The sequence below is a fragment of the Rhinopithecus roxellana genome, chromosome 18 (assembly GCF_007565055.1).
Source record: "Rhinopithecus roxellana isolate Shanxi Qingling chromosome 18, ASM756505v1, whole genome shotgun sequence".
NCBI lineage: Eukaryota > Metazoa > Chordata > Mammalia > Primates > Cercopithecidae > Rhinopithecus > Rhinopithecus roxellana.
In genome coordinates this window covers 90,032,875-90,051,305 of record NC_044566.1, presented here as the reverse complement: position 1 = coordinate 90,051,305, position 18,431 = coordinate 90,032,875, and positions in this window count along the sequence as shown.

The following is an 18,431-nucleotide window of genomic DNA, read 5'->3' as shown; positions in this document are numbered from 1 at the left end:
ATGGCCTGTGGTAAGTACAATGCTAACCACTAGCAGTGTCTTAATAAGTACTTGGTGAGTAAATAAATGCATATTTCTATGCAGATCAGAAGTGAATTGCTTTCCTTATGATAACACAACTTATTTTCCTCTTTTCCTTAAAATGAAAGTACTTTTTCTAAAATTCCACGTTTGATGAAAGCACACGTTTTACTGCTTGAAAATTTTATAGAAACCTTTATGTAAGCTTGTCTTTTACAGAATCTAAAATGAATAGTATTTTGAAGTGTTAATTCCTATTTCCTTTGTTTTGTGTAACAGTAATAAGATTAAAATGAATACAGCATAAGCAGAGAATAGGCTTATGAAATACTTATTGTGTCAAGGGAAACCTAATAAATGTTCCCTTTACCTGTAAAGCTTTTCTGTGTTGTGAACACAACATTCCAAGATCTCATACAGGCAGTGGAATGCTACATTTGTACTATTATGTACTTTGTCAGTCAGACAAATCCCCATTTTGTTTCTCAGAACAATACAACCTGAGAACGTTCACTGAAATGGTTATGAGTTAGAAGGAGAGGGAGCCCAACCTTTTGAGTGAAATAACTCAAGTTTTCCACTTTGAGGCAATTAAGATGTAATTAGAACTTTGCAAGACAGGTAATTTCAGTGGAACTTTCAACAAATTTCCTATTAAAACAATATAAGGAGCTCTGTGCTTCTCTCTTTGCATTCCAGGGATACTAACATACTCAGAGGAAGAAAACACGGGCAGTACTGAACTGGTGAGAAAATAATACTCCCAGAATACAAATAAAAAAAAATGAAAACCTTCTCTAAGTAAAATGTGGACTTTGATTTCCATTTGAAACATAATTTTCACATTTAAGTTGTAATCAAATGTCAAATATAATACAACATGCTATTAAGTAAATCTAGCCTGGGTAAGACTGACTATTAACCTGGAAAAAATCTATCAGTCTTTGATTTCTCTTTGTTAGAAAAATGTGGTGCAGATATTATTTCTAGGATATAAGTATGTAAAATTTTATTTTGCGGAATGGAAGGAGAGGACACTGCCAGTCGCTGTTTCTGTTTTTCTCTTTAGTTTTCTGATCAGAGCATTTAATCTATAATGTTACTATTTATAAATAAAAATAATCTAGTTTATAAAGAGGATAAAAATGATTAGCTTTTCACATAGGTTACACAGATGTCCTAAATCCAACAAGCATTATTAAATATCTTCTATAATAAGGCACTGAGCAGTGGAGTTTTTCAGAGACATAAAGTCTCTTCTCAAGTAACTCTCGATTTACCAGGCTGTATAACACCTGCAGCTGTTGGGAGAGGCGTTTGGGTTGCTAGAAGAGTAATGAGGGTAATCACTTGGAGATCACGGTAAAATGCCGATTCTATTTCAGTAGATCTGAGGTGGAGCCCAGAATCTGTATTTCTAATATGCTCCAAATTAATGCTGATGTTGCTGCTGGTATATGGACAAAACTTTGAGTGGAACTGAAGTGGGTCTCAAAGAGTGGGCCTTCTCTTGACCAGAAAATTGCACTTAAAATAAATATCTGTGAGATGTTGAGTGGAGATATTCTAAAAACATGGAAACCATGTGAGTAAGGGAAAACAGGTAAGAAATGTACCATTTCAAACAGAAATTGATGAGTATCATGAATCTTTTTGGAGTGAGCAATATTGACCAGGTAATGTGCAAGGTAATGTGCAAAGTGTTATTACACATAGTGGGTACATTGCAGGATTTATCACTAATTAGTGAAAATGCATAATTTTAAATGTAATAACCAAAACCACCATCTTCTTAGAAAATTAAATCATTTTCCAGGATTTCTCTTCTCTGATAATCCTGAAAACCTCCAACGATATTTAATATATATATATGATATATATATATATATATAAAAGGTGATTTGTGAGGTCTTATTACAAATATAATTATTGCCATCCTGCATTTTACCATTAAGTCCCTGCCTCTTTCCTTCTAGTCATAAGAAAAGCCCTTTCTGCTTCTTGCAATCTGCCCTTCAGAAGCTCTTCCTACAGCAGAGTGATTAGGTCCCAATACTAGGAGAAACTGGGAGGAGAAAAGGACCCAGGTGGATCTGGGTTGGAGTGGCCAAGCATGCCCCTTACATTTTAGCTGTAATCTTTCTGCGCCCTGTGGCTCAGTCTGGCCCTTTCTTCTACAGATTTCTCCCAGATTATTGGCTCCTTATTCTGTCCTTTCATCTGGCTTCTTTCAACAACTTCTTGTTCTCAGGGAAGTCTGTTAATAAGGATAAGTTCATGTTCTTTCACACTATGTTTCTGGACCATGTATAAATTAAAACTTGGGGCTAGATCATATTGCACTAAACTTATCTATAACAATCTGTAACATTTTAAATGCTAGAAATATCTATTATATTTAAGAGACTGGTCTGTTTAGAGCACTAATACTTCTAAGAAGTAGTCATTGTGTAATGCTGCCGCACTGGTCTATCTGAGTCTTATCTCTGGCTCAAGCACATTAACTTCCCACCTGAGCACTATCACTTAATACAACCATCATATAAGTTTAGATATGATCTCAATTTCAAGCCACATTTTAGCAGGTCAAGCAACTAAACCTCAAGAAAATTAAATAATTTTTACAAAGTCAGAGAGCTAGTAAATAATAAGTCAAAAATGTTTATCTGCTTGGAAGATAATTCTGATACTAGTAAAATACCTAATTGATATGGTTTGGATCTGTGTTCCCATCCAAATCTCATGTGAAACTGTAATCTCTAATGTTGGAGGTGGGGGCCTGGTGGGAGGTTATTGGAACTTGGGGGTGGAATTCTCATTTATGGTTGAGCACCATCCTCTTGCTGCTGTTCCTTTGATAGTGTGTGAGTGAGTTATCCCAAGATCTGGTTGTTTAAAAATGTGTAGCACCTTCCCATCCCTCTCTCTTTTGCTCCTGATTCAGGGATGGGACATACCTGCTCCCCCTTTGTCATTCGCCATGATTGTTAAATTTCCAGAGGCCCCCCCAGAAGCCAGGCAAAAGCCAGCATCATGCTTCCTACACATCCCACGGAAGCGTGCTCCAATTAAGCCTTTCTGTATGCATTACCCAGTCTCAGGTACTTATTCATAGCAATGTGAGAATGGACTAATACATTAATATTTCTTGTGTGTTTACTCAATACTGGTTAGTGTTCTAAGCACTTAACATGTGTTAAGTCATTTATTTCTCAAAACAAACCAATGAGGTAGAAATTTTATGCCTGAGGACATTGAAGCACAGAGGTGTGTTCAAAGATCTCATAGTAGGATATGACAGAACTAAGATTCAAGCTCAGGCATCATAGCACTAAACCCACACTCTTAACCACTACCTTGCAGTTTTTCTATGAAAGATATATTAATCCTGAAAGTAGAGATAGAAAATTAGGGTAATAGGTTATGAATAAAATATAACCTAACCAAAAGTGCTGGATAATGGCAACTATGTGTAGAAAGGTATGAATCAGCTGATTAGAGATACTTTACCACAATGAAAAATTTTGCCAGGAGATGATGAGGGAGTCAGTATCTGCAGTGCCAGTCAATTGAACTGAGTACACAAAAGCATGGGGACCAGACAGGAGAGTGGTACTGGAGGGACATCAGCTGAGAGAATTCCAAGGAAGGATGTGAAAGGCAAAGCTGAAGAAAGGAATTCTTTTAAATTTTTTTTTCCTATTTTTTTTGTGTATTTTTATTCAGATAGAATCTCACTCTGTTTCCCAGGCTGGAGTACAGTGGTATAATCATAGCTCACTGTAACCTCAAACACCTGGGTTCAAGGGATCCTCCCACCTCAGCCCCCTGAGTAGCTAAGAATACAAGCACACACAACTGCATCTGGCTCATTTTAAAATTTTCTGCAGAGATGGAGTCTTGCTTTGTTGCCCAGGCTTGTCTTGAACTCCTATCCTGAAGCGATCGTCCCACCTGAGCCTCCCAAAGTGCTGGGATTATAGGTGAGAGCCACCATGCCTGGCCTTGAAGAAAGAATCTCAAATGAAGAATTTTTAGGAACTAAAGATTGTGTTGAGAGTACAGACAGACCCCTGAGTGTTGGTCTGCATTCAAGTTTAATCTCTTCCAACCAGGGTAAAATCTGCTAAAAACTACAGTTCCTGCCTCCAGGAATTTCCCTCTTGATTTTTAAAATAATCATAAGATGAGAGACTGAAGTATGATTTTTAAATTATCATGACACTGGGAATAGGCCAAATGAGAGAAGTCAAGATGTGAACTGTTATAAATCATGAGGAAGAAGAGAGCCTACTGGTGGGGCAATGGAAGATTCTGTGAGCAGAATTGGTAGAGCAGTGGAAATTTCTCATTCACAAAATGAGACAGAGAGATTAATTGAAGTTGGAGACACATCTTTCATCTGCCACTTCCAATGTCTACCACTGGAGTTATTCTATTGGTTTGATGGCATGCTTGACCCTTCGATTAACTATTTGTGCCAGTTAGTAAAGTATCTCAGCTTCTATTCCACTCTTCAGCAGTATGTGCTGATGGGGCTGGAACTGCCAATCACATTTCTATTTTCCACTTACCCCCCCAAGGCAGAATCCTTTTTTTTTTTTTTTTTTTTTTTTTTTTTTAAAGCTTCTATGTTTCAATAATGTTGACCTCTTCTCTGCCCTGGGGTAAAAGCTACACCCTGTAGTTGCCACCTCTGCGATAGCTGGCTCTCTTTTTTACTCTTCAGTACCTATTCAACAATGTTCATATACATATACTTGGTTAGATTTCTGTCTTTTAACTAGACTCAGACTGATAAGCTACATGCATGGCCTTGAAAAATACCAGAGACAATTTTCTTGTTACTAAAAAGATTTTTTTTTTTTTTTTTTCTGGACAAAACTAAGGTTCCTGCCAGCTATAAGTTCTATGACATCTTGTATGGCCTTCAGAGTTTCTCTCTTGAAAAAATGCACTTGGTGATAAAATGGGTAAAAGAAAAGGCCTGGACATCTTACTTGGCTTTTACTTACTAGTGGGTTTACAATGGTTGTCAGACTAGCTAATAGTCTCCATCAGAGATGCTACATATCTCAGATCACAGAGATAACATAAATTCTCAGTAAATTTCAATGAAATCCAGAGCAACAAGCAAGAGTTAAATGCATTGTTGGGCCAGAGCCTTGGATGCTCACTAGGGAAGGGAAGCTCAAGTCAGAACTTGAGACATAATAACTAAAGAATTTTTAAAAATGTTACTATTTTGCTATCATGTGTTGAATACAGACTTGATACATGCCAATCCCTTTACTCACCTTTAATACACACAACAACTCTATCCTGTATTTGAATTTTTTATTACCTGCTTTTTACCAATGATGAAATCCAAGCTCAAAGAAGATAGCTTGCCTATTATCCATAAAAGGTAGAAAGGACTGTGATGCTCCGAAGCTCATTATCTTGATCATTATAGTTAACTTCCAGTCATGAAAGTGCTGGGCCAAAGAGAGTTTGAGGACTATTAATGGGGCCAAAAGGCAAATTATTGAGAGAAAGATATTAAGTACAAGTGTTATAAACATCCACTTCTGGTTCTCATTGTATCTTCATTGTGACTTTTGCATGTGCATATGAGTTATATGACTTAACCTATCATTGTTTTACAATTTTGTTTTACAATTTTAACCTATCATTGTTTATAACTTTTTATATCCTCAAGTGTAAATTTCTTATCAATGATGACATTCAGAAACAATACCAAAGAAGGTTCAACACCTAAAATACATACTGTAATGTGAATGTTTTTATTTCATTCTTAAAACCTAAATATTAATATTTTACATTTGCATGTGAATTTGTTGATACTCTGTTAAATTTTGATTTAAAATAATCTGTTTAAAATCCCTTATAGTTAGTTCAAACAGATCTGAGTTTATTGGCAAACTCAAAAAAGAGATTGATTTAGACATAATTATACTCTTTAGTCTTACATAAATGGCGATTAATGGGCAGAAATCAATGTTTCTTTTTTTTTTTTTTGAGACAGTGTCTCACTCTTGTCACCCAGGCTGGAGTACAGTGGCTTGATCTTGGGTCACTGCAACCTCTGACTCCCAGGTTCAAGAGATTCTCCTGCCTCAGCCTCCCAAGTAGCTGGGATGACAGGCACCTGCCAACAAGCCGGCTAATTTTTTGTATTTTCAATAGAGACAGGTTTTCGTTATGTTGGGCAGGCTGGTCTCAAACTCCTGACCTCAGGTGATCCACCTGCTTCGGCCTCTCAAACTGCTGGGATTACAGGTGTGAGCCACCGTGCCTGGCCAATGCTTCTAGTTAATAGCAGGAAAGCTGTCATAAAATTCTGTCCAAATGACACACTTATAAAAAGGAAACTAGCATAGCTAATAAGGTCGTATTGTTTAAATCTTTGATTTGTTTTATGATGTCATCCTTCAGCACAATAAACCAGCAATTGTCTTGATAAGAATGAATATGGGCAAATTTCTACACTTTTCAGTTCCTGGTCTAGAAAGTCAGTGAAATTGGAAGATACTCTGTGCCCATCCATCAGAGAAGTTATCAGATTTAAAAGGATGATGTCTATGAAGTTCTCAGAGCTCCTAATCATTAGCATGGGTTATTACTATTATTATAAAGTGGCAAATGGTCTTTGGTATGTCTATTGGCTACTAAGAAACTCAGTGTAAAAAAAAGCAGTAAAGGAAAAAAGAGAGAAAAGAAAAGAATACTAACAAAAAAAAATGCTGTGTGAGAATTAGTGAGAGTGAAAAGTCAGAAGACAGAGGTTTTATAGGTTACCGATCAGATGCTGATCTTCCTTCTTTTGAGCTTTTCTGTGTGTGTGCCTGTGCAAATGGGCTGGAAGTTTAATGAAGGCCATCTTTCTCATGACATATCAGACATTTCACCCTGAGTCATGGCCAAAAATACCACAAGAAAAAAATGGCCCTTCTCATAGTATTCCAACCTTCCTTTTCCAGATGGATGGCATAATAAAAATATTCTTCCAATTATTTCAGAGCCTTAAAAGAGAAAGGGAGAAGACACAGCTTAAGTTCAATTCTGAAAAGGCATGAAGCTGTCAGTGAAGCTATTTTGGAACAGGATGGCCATTCCTAGTAAGACTTCTTTAAAGAAAACTTTTCTTTCCTGTTTAAAAAAAAAAAAAAAATTAGAGGGAAAGTGGAAGATTCACTCCCTTATATCATAGTACCAGTGGAAGAATTACATTGTGGAGGTTTATAAAGTCATTTGAAATTTTGAAATATTCAGACAAAAGACACAAGATAAATACAGGAATACTGAGCTCAATTTTGCAGTGGCATCATAAGTACGTCCTTGTGAGGAATTCTTCAGAGGACTGTTTGAGGGACTAAGTACTAAAGTCCCTAAGTACTAAAATAAATTCTTTCCCAACCTCTCCCACCAGAACAGACAACCTCCACTCTTCTTTGTAATCTTCTCATAATAGGAGTCTATGCAAATGTCTACCTAAAGTTAATAAAACAGCAGCAATGACTAAGAACAAAGTTGAAACCCTTAGAGTTTGTTACACAATGTAGATGGAAACTCCTGCCCAGTTCTTTTTTTAGCATGTGAACATGTGAAGTCTATTTTGTCACTGACCCTTGCTTGTAGCATATATTTTTTTCTGAATACAAATTCCCATATGTAGGAGTAATGCTGGTGGTAAATAAATTATAAGTAATTTATATTTTTCCAAAATTGAATTCAAAAATGAAAAGGAAGTTAAGGGGGCTAATTTAGTAGGATATTGTAACAGAGCCCATTCCTGACTTGTAAAAACACTCATATGTTTACTCATAACTGACTTTTATGGTCATAATGGGTCTTTATTTTTGTTCTCTGAATAAATCCAGAGGAAAATCTTGGAATCTTTTGTGTGGCAAAAAGAGCAAACACACATTAGACCATTTACTTTGTTTGACAATTAGTGGTCAAAAACAAATTCAGCAGTTCAGAGTTTTTATTGTGTCTTGTACTATAGCATAATTACTAGTCAGTAAAATATGAAATCCTTTTTACTTAGAGGGGATTATATTCTGAAAGTAGTCAGTATCGGCCTCTTGCCCAGAGAGCTCCTTTGAAAAGTATTACAAGCTGCCTAAGCACTCAAGTTTCTCTTATTTCTGTGTTTGGGATATGCCATTCACTTATTTGCAGGTATTATTCTTTGTTGTGAACACACCTCTCATTGTGTGTTTAGGACCCTTGGACTTATTTAGCATTGATATAGCACTTCCATTTTAACAAAGATATGCCACAGTCATTTTCAGTAGTTATTCCTCACAACACTCTGGAAAAATAGAAGACCATCTCTCTACTTATTTCATAGACAAAGAACAAACTCAAGCAGGGCTTGGAAATATGGCAAAATTGTATGGATACATTTAAAATTAAGGGATTTAACTTCAAGGTTATTGTTTCATCAGGTAAGTCAATAAAAATATTTGAAATATAAATGAAGGATTTAAGTGTAGTTTTTGTTTCAATTCACTTAAGATTTATATATGTTTGCTGCTCTACTATAATAAACATGCATGTGGGTAAATTTATTTATTAGAAAGCTCACAAAATCCTCAATACATAAACATTCATAAATTTAAATATTCAGCAAAGAATACATTCTTCTTGAAAGAAGGACTGGATGGATCAACTGCCGTTTTCATGGCAGGATTTTCTTTCAATTCTTCCTTTTCCAAGACATAATGTGTTCTGAGAAAGGAACTACTAACATTTTTACCAAGTGTCCATTTGCCTTCAGCAGTTTCTGTATCTTTATGGTACTTTTGATTATAATTTCTATCTGTTTCTTCCCTATCCAATATTCAGTAATTGTAAGGCCAAGAGATTCACACAGTTTAGCCCCATCAAAACAGTTATCTCACCACTATCTACCAATAGATGGATACTTAAGCCAGGTAAGCTCTAGTTCTAATTGTTATACTGTTGTTACAACTGGGAGAATGTTTACGTAGCTGGTTTCTCAGTTTCTGAGCTACTCTGTTCTAAGTAGTCAATTCAAAAAGAATTTGTTAAACACCCACTATGTGAAAGGAACATTGTAGATAGTGGCAATAAATACTTTTGCCACAGATCTAAAGTCTCGACTAGCATACATAAATAATGAAATTTTCCCTGGATGCTAGGCTAACTTAAAAAGATCTCAATCTGGTTTATACTTTTTGGGGTAATTTTGATTATTTAAGCATTCTTATGTTTATCACTGACACTATCCCTGCTTAAAGGTAGCGGTCCTACATTAGACTCACATGCTCATCAAACAAAGACCAGACTATGTCTTCATCCCTCCAGTGCAGTGGAGGAGAATGAAGAGTAAGTATGAGGAGGAAGAATGAGGAGTAGTTTGCTCTCTCATGCCTCCTATTCATTCTTTCTTCCATTTGCTTTGCAGTATGGTGGGGCTGGTATGAGGGAAATATAAAAAATAAGCATAACATTAGTAGTTCTTGGTTATAATGATTGTTTCCTTATGTGAACAAACTGCCTTTTCTTTGGGGGAAGGTTTCTATCTCACTGTGTTGACAATCACTGTTGATGTAGCTCATTTTCAAAAGAAATGTTGAGCATTACTGTAGAACTCATCAGGCAATGCTGACATAGGACAGAATTCCTGTTCTAAGGAATTCCTAAGCATTTATGGTCCCATATCTTCCATCTGACATCCAGCAAGCAGCAGTTCTCTCTCCTTTACTTAAACAGCATCTAGAATGATGAACCCTTATTGTACAGTAGAAACCCAATGGGAAAACAAAATTCTAAGATTCTAATTTTCAAATCTTAAAGTAATTCTCTTAAGAATCCCTTCATAGGTTTCTGGAAAAACAGTAAACAACTACTAAAACATGCCAGTTAGAATGGTGAATATTAAAAAGTCAGGAAACAACAGATACTGGAGATGATGTGGAGAAATAGGAATATTTTTACACTGTTGGTGAGAGTGTAAATTAGTTCAACCATTGTGGAAGACAGTGTGGTGATTCCTCAAGGATCTAGAACCAGAAATAGCATTTTACCTAGCAATTCATTACTGGGTATATGCCCAAATGATTATGAGTCATTCTACTATAAAGACTCATGCACACATATGTTTATCGTGGCACTGCTCACAATAGCAAAGGCTTGGGACCAACCCAAATGCCCATCAATGATAGACTGGATAAAGAAAATGTGACACATATACACCATAGAATGCTATGCAGCCATAAAAAAATGATGAGTTCCTGTCCTTTGCAGGGACATGGATGAAGCTGGAAACCATCATTCTCAACAAACTAACACAAGAACAGAAAATCAAACACTGCTTCTTCTCACTCATAAGTGAGAGTTGAACAATGAGAACACATGGACACAGGGAGAAGAACATTACACATCGGGGCCTTTTAGGGGGTGGGGGTCTAGGGGAGAAATAGCATTAGGAGAAATACCTAATGTAGATGAAGTGTTGTGGGTGCAGCAAACTACCATGGCACGTGTGTACCTATGTAACAAACCTGCACATTGTGCTGTAGCCCAGAACTTAAAGCATTATAAAATAAAAAAAATGAAAAAAAGAAAAGAAGAGAAAAGAAAAAAGTGGCCATGCAAGCTGAAAAAAACAAAACCAAAAAACCCAAAACAAACAAACAAACAACACTGTACTTTGCCTTAAGGCAACTTCTCATCCTGGTGACTCTTCTCTCTCTCTTTGATAACGGCCTGCATACTAGTTTGTTCTCACTGCCCTGGAGTCTCGAAAAGAAGTGTACTTCTTTTGGTTCTGCTTTTGTGATTGTAGTAACTCTTTCTCAAATGTTACAATGGCATAAAAGGTATCAAAGAATTCTTCAGCCTGTCTTGATACATGTAAGACTATTAGTCCCTACACAGTGTGCCCTATCTGATGGGGAAGCCACAGCTCATATCCTCTGAGGGTTGTAAGTGGAGTATGGCGACACACTAAGGAGAAGGTAATGATTTGGGATGGGGTAAATCAGGCAAAGCACCATAAAAAGGCAGGTATTTGAAGGACATACTAAAGAATGAACAGGATTTTTAAAAGAAGTTGTACAGCTTCTCTCTCCAGAGAAAGTGGTAACCCTTAAAAATAACTTGCCAATTTTTCTCTTTTCTTTCTTTATTTTTTTATTTTTTATTTTTATTTTTGTGTGTGTGTGTGTGAGACAGAGTCTATGATGCCTGGGCTGGAGTACAGTGGAACAATCATGGCTCATTGCAACCTCAACCTTACAGGTTCAAAAAATTTTTGTACCTCAGCCTCTCAAGCAGCTGGGATTACAAGCATGAACCACCATGATGCTTGGCCAATTTTTGTATCTTTAATGGAGATGAACTTTCACCATGTTGAGTAGGCTGGTCTCAAAATCCTGATTTCAAGTGATCCACCAGCCTCAGCCTTCCAAAATGTTGGGATTGCAGGCATTAGCCACTGCATCCAGACCAACTTGTCAAAATTTTTATCATTTTCCACTTTCAAAGCAAAAATTGCACCAAACAAATTAAATAGATAAGAAAGACTTTATTCAAGACTACTGCAATAAGGGAGAGAGACTGACCTTAACTTCAGAGAAACAAAAGGACAGTTTTTAAGCACTGTGGTAAGGAAATGGAAAAGTGCTAGAGGATGTTAGTAGGAAGATTAGTTGATGGAATATCTAGAGTACAGTGAGTTATTCCTGTATTTGCAAGTGTTTATAGGTCATCTGTGTTTGCTAATTGGTGCCCATCCTAACTAAGTTAGACACCTATGTTTGGCCCAGGCTGGTAAGGCTCCTGCCCTCCCACAGAGACAAGGAAATAGAAATGTTATCTCCTTTGAGGTTTACATTTCACAAAGATAATTTTCAGGAGAAAGTTCTTGATTTGTAAGACTTGCAAAGGCCTAGGGATAAACTTACGTATATTTCAAAATGGCAGAGAAAGAATTTACAGTAGTACATTTCCTAAAGTAAATGCTTAAAAAAAGGACTGATTTTGTTAAAACCCTGTCTTTGGAAGTTATTTGCTGTGAAATCTAAAAAAATTTAATGATTCTACAGTAAATAATTATACTACCCCATAAGTAAAATATTTTTTAAAAATGTTCTAAAGTGTATTTTTCAAGCAATAATTGACATGTAATGAATGCTCAATAAAGAGTAGCTATTTTATGGACACCCAAATGAGGTCTGAGCTCATATTTGCCCTGTTGGCTAATATCATTCTTATCCCTTCATCTCAAATTCAGCAAATAGGTACCACATATTTAGTCCTTCTCTTGAAGGATATACCAATCACTTTGATAATATTAAATTAATTATTCAGGCCGGGCGCAGTGGCTCACACCTGTAATCCCAGCACTTTGGGATGCCGAGGTGGGTGGATCAGGAGGTCGGGAGATTGAGACCATCTTGACTAACATGGTGAAACCCCGTCTTTACTAAAAATACAAAAATTAGCCGGGCGTGGTGGTGGGTGCCTGTAGTTGCAGCTACTCGGGAGGCTGAGGCAGGAGAAAGGCATGAACCTGGGAGGCGGAGCTTGCAGTGAACCGAGATGGCGCCACTGCACTCCAGCCTGTGCAAAAGAGCCAGACTCTGTCTCAAAAAATAAAAATAAAAGGAAATAAAATAAATTAATTATTCATATTTATGATGACTATTTATGATGACTACTTTAAATGCCCACATGATTTACATTATGAAACATTATCAGAGGAAGAAGTGACCTTAAATATGTCAAGATACAAGAAAGTTTTTACCTTCTCTTTTGCAAACTCTGTTATTTCTTTAGCCTTAAAAATTTTTTTATGTGAATTGTTATTTTCATCAAAGCTTTGTATATCCTTATTACCATATCATTCTTATCTTTAGGGAAGCTGTGTATTATATAAGCACTGAAGATGAGGAGTGGAAAAGTACTGAATATCAGAGGTCAGAAAAGTCAGGAAACTCCCCTTAATGCTAAAACAACAAGGTTATCTGGAAAGTCCCTAGCAGGGCAAGCGGCCGTTTGTGGTTTGGTCAAAGGGCGGGAACCAATGAACAACTGACTAATGTTTAACTTTAAATGTCAGCCAATTGTAAACCTACAACTGTAAAAATTCCCAGTGACTCTGTAACTTGCTGTAACTTGTTTGTGTCTGACTATAAAAGATGGCTGAACACCGAGCTCGGGGTCTCTCCCTAGGATCTGATACCTAGCTGGAGGGAACTGAGTTCAAACTCGAAATAAAGCGATCCCTTCCACTTGGCGTTGCCTCTGGACTTTGGTGGTTGCTTTTGGGGTCATCGCGGGTCTGGGCATTACATCTTGGGGACTCGTCCGGGATTGCCCCTAAGCCCACCAGACCCCAGGCCAACGGGTCATCACAAAAGTGAGTAAGCCAGCTCTGTTTATATGTTGTCTGTCTGCCTCTGAATAATCCCACGGGGTCTGCATATGAGACTGATCTAGTCCTGGAGGACGCGCTATAGGACAGTCAGTGGAGGCCGGTGGGAGACGTCCTCCGGTACTCATCTGGGGCTCTGTATTCTGTGGCCCATCTGCTTCTGGTCGGGTCCTAAGCCCGAGACGCACTAGCAATCAATATATCTTGGTTGTTGGAAGTTATCTGTTGCTCGCCCCTTACTAATTTACCTTGATTTACAGGAGCTTCGGAGCCAGTCCTGTACCAGGCACTAATATCCCTTACCACCCATCTTCTATCAACAGGACTTCCTTGGAATGGGCAACTCCCAGACCACACCACTTTCTCTCCTTGTCAATAATTTTAAAAATGTGAGAGCAAGGGGACATAATCTCAGTGTAGAACTTAAAAAGGGAAAATTAATAACCCTCTGCCGCTCTGAGTGGCCCACCTTCAGCGTAGGCTGGCCAGCCGAGGGAACTTTTTGCCTCCCCATTATCCTCCAGGTAAAATCAAGGGTTTTCCGGCCAGGTCGTTCGGGACACCCAGATCAGATCCCCTACATTTTAGTCTGGCAAGATCTGGTGGAAAATCCGCCCCCATGGCTAGCTCCCTTTCTGCTGACCTCTGAACCCTGTAAAACCCTAGTCGCGCAACCAACTGGGACCACCAAAAGACCAAAAACTCCAACTGCCCCCTTTCCCCCCGTGTTGCCTGGCAGCCAGGACCTCGCATCCTTGGAACCCCCGCCTTATCCTCCCCCTCCCAGACCCCATGCCCAAGCCCAACCGGCTGCACTTCCAGGAAGCCATGAGGGCCAAGAAGCGGCTGCAGCGCCAGGAGAAACTGAAAGTGAACGTGGCTCAGGAGGGCCGGCAGGGCGAACACGCGGGCGTGTCCAGTGTGAGGCAACTCTGCAAGTTCCCGATTCCACTGTAGCGCTCCCCTTAAGGGAAATAGGACCCCCCGATGACACAGGTAACCCTAGACTCCAGTATTGGCCATTCTCTACCAGTGACCTGTACAACTGGAAGACTCAGAATGCCCGGTTCTCTGATAACCCCAAGGACCTAACAGCCCTTCTAGATAGTGTCATGTTCACTCATCAGCCCACCTGGGATGACTGCCAACAGCTCCTTCACATTCTGTTCACAATGGAGGAATGGGAGAGAATCCAGGTAGAGGCTAGAAAGTTGGTTCCTGGAGATGACAGTCAACCGACTGCAAACCCCGACCTCATTAGTGCAGCATTTCCCTTGACCAGGCCAACGTGGGACTACAATACAGCAGAAGGTAGGGGAAAGCTACTCGTTTATCGCCAGACTCTAATGGCGGGTCTCCGGGCTGCAGCTTGCAAGCCCACTAATTTGACTAAGGCATATTCTGTTTTACAGGGAAAGACAGAAAGCCCCGCTGTTTATCTAGAAAGACTAATGGAAGCCTTTAGACAGTATACACCTATAGATCCAGAGGCACCTGAAAATCAGGCAGCAGTCGTTATGTCCTTTGTCAACCAGGCGGCCCCAGATATTAAGAAAAAGCTACAAAAATTAGAAGATTTGGAGGGAAAACAGGTCCAGGACCTCCTTCGCATAGCACAGAGAGTTTATAACAACAGAGATGGTCCAGGGCAAAGACAAATTAGGGCCACTGAGGAAAATGACCAAAGTCCTGGCGGTGATTGTCCAAAAAGAACAACCATCGCTAGGAAGCACCCAATCCACGTGTGCCCCTAGGCACAATTTGAGTAAAGACCAATGTGCATACTGTAAAGAAATTGGTCACTGGATAAAAGACTGCCCCAAAAAGAAACAGCGCCAGCCAGGCCAAGGACAATGGCAGCCCAAATCTATGCCGATACTAGTTACCCAAGATACAGACCAGGGGAGACGGGGTTCGGATCCCATCCCCGAACCTAGGGTAACTTTACAAGTGGAGGGGTCCCCGGTCCAGTTCCTGGTCAATACTGGGGCACAACATTCGGTCTTAGTCAAGCCCTATGGAAAGTTATCTTCCAACTCCTCCTGGGTTCAAGGGGCCACAGGAACCGAGAAATATCCATGGACAACCCAGAGAGCAGTAAACTTGGGAACCGGGAAAGTGTCCCATAGCTTCCTGGTCATCCCTGACAACCCTTGTCCCCTGTTGGGGAGAGATCTGTTGACAAAAATGGGGGCACAAATCCATTTTCAACCAGAAGGGCCCAAAGTGACTGACTCCCAAAACAGGCCACTATCTGTTCTTACCATAACTCTAGAGGATGAGTACCGGCTTCACCAGGAGTTAACGCCTCCTAACCAAAATATAGACTCCTGGCTCCAGAACTTCCTGGAGGCTTGGGCAGAAACAGGAGGTCTAGGGCTAGCAAAGCACCGTCCCGCCATTTTTGTTGAGCTTAAGCCCGGGATGGACCCTGTTCGCATGTGCCAATACCCAATGGCCCTGGAAGCCAAAGAGGGAATTATACCATCCATCCGCTGACTCCTAGATCATGGAGTCCTATGCCCCTGCCACTCACCATGGAACACTCCACTGCTACCAATACAAAAACCCAACAGTAAAGAATATAGGCTGGTACAAGACTTAAGAGAAGTCAATAAAAGGGTAATGGACATACACCCGATGGTGCCAAATCCATACACCCTCCTGAGTACCTTAAGTCCTGAAAATCAATGGTATACTGTTGTAGACCTAAAAGATGCTTTTTTTAGCCTGCCTTTAGCCTCTAAAAGCCAGGAAATTTTTGCCTTTGAGTGGACAGACTCTGAGAGAGGCATAAGTGGCCAACTGACATGGACCAGACTGCCACAAGGATTCAAAAGCTCCCCAACTCTGTTTGATGAAGCCCTCCAAGAAGACTTCGGTGAGTACCGATGCCAGCACCCCAGTATAACTCTCTTGCAGTATGTTGATGATCTCTTAATAGCGGCAACGTCCCCAGAGGCCTGCATCCAAGGAACCAAAGACCTCCTGAAAACCTTGGGAAACCTGGGTTATCGAGCCTCAGCTAAAAAGGCCCAGATCTGCAGGCCAGAGGTAACCTACTTGGGGTATCTACTTAGAGGGGGACAGCACTGGCTAACAAATGCTCGAAAAAAGACTGTCCTACAGATCCCCAGACCGCAGTCAACACGACAGGTAAGAGAGTTCCTGGGATCTGCAGGGTTCTGCAGACTCTGGATACCTGGCTTCGCTGAACTGGCAAAACCCCTCTATCAGGCTACCAAAGAGCAGCAGCCCTTCAATTGGACTGAAGAGGCTGAGCAAACTTTCCAGCAAATCAAAACTGCTCTGCTCTTGGCCCCCGTGCTGGGTCTTCCGGATGTCTCTAAGCCTTTCCACTTATACGTGGATGAAAGCCAGGGCATAGCGAAAGAAGTATTAACTCAAAATTTAGATCCCTGGTGCAGACCGGTTGCATACCTCTCAAAGAGACTGGACCCGGTAGCTGCAGGATGGCCTCCTTGCCTCCGGATGATTGCTGCAATGGCCCTGATGGTCAAAGACGCTAACAAACTGGCCATGGGCCAAGAATTAAGAGTCATCACCTCTCATGCTGTCGAAGGCATCCTCCGACAACCCCCTGACCGATGGCTCAGCAATGCTCGGCTTACCCATTATCAAGGGCTGTTACTAAACCCCCTCAGAATAACATTTAAGCCCCCGACAACCCTAAACCCAGCATCATTGCTGCCAGACCCAGACTTAAGTAAACCGCTCCACAACTGTGCTGAAATACTAGCCCAGGTACCTGGAGTCAGAGAAGACCTCCAGGACCGACCGCTACCAGATGCAGACCTCACCTGGTTCACTGAGGGAAGCAGCTTCGTTCACCAAGGACAGAGGTATGCGGGGGCGGCGGTAACCTCAGAGACTGAGATAGTTTGGGCTGAGCCGGTATGCATTTGCCACTGCCCACATACACGGGGCTATATACAGAGAGAGGGGGCTTCTCACAGCTGAAGGAAAAGACATTAAAAATAAAGAAGAAATCTTAAATCTTCTGGCTGCCCTTTGGGAACCCAAAAAGCTGGCTATCGTCCACTGTCCGGGACATCAAAAAGCCACTAACCCAGTCACTCGAGGAAACAACCTGGCTGACCAGACTGCAAAAGACATGGCTAAAACCACTCCTCAGCTGCTGGCCCTCCAGCTGCCTGATCCCGGGCCCAGAGAGTTGCCCTTTCACCCAGAATACTCAGAAGAAGACCTCCAGTGGATAAGTAAACTCCCCAGAACACAGGTCAGTAATCAGTGGTGGAAAGATTCTAACAACAATACCATTCTCCCAGACAGGTTGGGGCAGCGAATAATAGCACAAATCCACCGAAGCACTCATCTGGGCCCGCGGCGGATGTTAGATTTGATTCAACACACTGGACTAAAAATTAAAAACTCCCCTGAAAAAGTAGATGCCACGGTTAAAAACTGTGTAGTATGTCAACTCAATAACGCCAGTCACGGGACCCAGACCTCGGGAAAAAGACACAGGGGAGATAGACCTGGTATATATTGGGAAATTGACTTTACTGAAATAAAGCCAGGAAAATATGGATACAAATATTTACTAGTTTTCATAGATACATTCTCAGGATGGGCAGAAGCTTTTCCGACAAAGAAAGAAACTGCACAGATTGTGGCCAAAAAGATCCTAGAAGAAATCCTGCCCAGGTACGGCTTTCCAGTCATGATAGGGTCGGATAATGGGCCGGCCTTCACTGCAAAGGTAAGTCAGGGACTGGCTTCCATCCTTGGGGCTAATTGGAAACTACATTGTGCTTATAGACCCCAAAGCTCAGGTCAGGTAGAAAGAATGAATAGAACATTAAAAGAAACCCTAACTAAACTGACCATGGAGACTGGCGCTAACTGGGTAGTCCTCCTCCCCTACGCTCTGTTCCGGGCACATAACTCTCCTTATAAACTAGGACTTACCCCTTATGAAATAATGTATGGCAAACCACCCCCTATCCTCCCT